A 1,820-nucleotide genomic window follows, 5' to 3' on the forward strand; every position below is an offset into this window, starting at 1 on the left:
CCATAATAAAGGACAAAAGTGGTAAGGACCTAACAGAAGCAGAAGACATCAAGAAGAGGTGGCAAGAATACACAGAGGAATTATACCAGAAAGATATGGCTGTCTCGTATACCCCAGGTAGTGTGGCTGCTGATCTTGAGCCAGACATCCTGGAGAGTGAAGTCAAATGGGCCTTAGAAAGCACTGCTAATAACAAGGCCAGTGGAAGTGATGACATTCCAGCTGAACTATTAAAAAATTTAAAAGATGGTGCTGTTAAGGTGCTACACTCAATATGCCAGCAAGTTTGGAAAACTCAGCAGTGGCCAGAGGATTGGAGAAGATCAGTCTACATCCCAATCCCAAAGAAGGGTAGTGCCAAAGTATGCTCCAACTACCACACAATTGCACTCATTTCACACACTAGCAAGGTTATGCTTAAAATTCTGCAAGGAAGACTCAAGCAGTATGTGGACCGAGAACTCCCAGAAGTGCAAGCTGGATTTAGAAGAGGCAGAGGAACCAGAGACCAAATTGCAAATATGCGCTGGATTATGGAGAAAGCTAGAGAGTTCCAGAAAGACATCTACTTCTGCTTCATTGACTATGCAAAGCCTTTGACTGTGTTGACCGCAGCAAAGTTCTTAAAGAAATGGGAGTGCCTGATCACCTCATCTGTCTCCTGAGAAATCTCTATGTGGGACATGAAGCTACAGTTAGAGCTGGATATGGAAGAACTGATTGGTTCAAAATTGGGAAAGGAGTACAACAGGGCTGTATATTGTCTCCCTGCTTATTTAACTTATGTGCAGAATCCATCATGCGAAAGACTGGGCTGGATGAATCCCAAGCCGGAATTAAGATTGCCGGAAGAAATATCAACAACCTCAGATATGCAGATGACACAACCTTGATGGCAGAAAGTGAGGAGGAATTAAAGAACCTTTAAATGAGAGTGAAAGAGGAGAGAGCAAAATATGGTCTGAAGCTCAACATCAAAAAAACGAAGATCATGGCCACTGGGCCCATCATCTCCTGGCAAATAGAAGGGGAGAAATGGAGGCAGTGAGAGATTTTACTTTCTTGGTCTCCATGATCACTGCAGATGGTGACAGCAGCCACGAAATTAAAAGACGCCTGATTCTTGAGAGAAAAGCAATGACAAACCTAGACAGCATCTTAAAAAGCAGAGACATCACCTTGCCAACAAAGGTCCGTATAGTAAAAGCTATGGTTTTCCCAGTAGCGATGTATGGAAGTGAGAGCTGGACCATAAGGAAGGCTGATCGCCGAAGAATGGATGCTTTTGAATTATGGTGCTGGAGGAGACTCTTGAGAGTCCCATGGACTGCAAGAAGATCAAACCTCTCCATACTGAAGGAAATCAACCCTGAGTGCTCACTGGAAGGACAGATCGTGAAGCTGAGGCTCCAGTACTTTGGCCACCTCATGAGAAGAGAAGACTCCCTGGAGAAGACCCTGATGTTGGGAAAGATGGAGGAGAGGACGACAGAGGACGAGATGGTTGGACAGTGTTCTGGAAGCTACCAGCATGAGTTTGACCAAACTGCGGGAGGCAGTGAAAGACAGGAGGGCCTGGTGTGCTCTGGTCCAGGGGGTCACGAAGAGTCGGACACGACTAAACAGATGAGGACCTAAGGTTTGGAAAGGGGGGGGAAATCACACATGCCACTCTCAAGATGGCGTCTCTGTCCGCCCCGCACATTTACCAGCACCAAAGATGGTTGACTTTAGACGGGCTAGCGCAGGGAACATGCCCTCAACAAACATGGCAGCAAAAGCTTCCGCCCTGAGACACGGGCCTGGTTTTGCGGAAGAGA

This window comes from Podarcis melisellensis, assembly GCF_964234715.1.
Source record: "Podarcis melisellensis genome assembly, chromosome: 17".
Lineage (NCBI taxonomy): Eukaryota > Metazoa > Chordata > Lepidosauria > Squamata > Lacertidae > Podarcis > Podarcis melisellensis.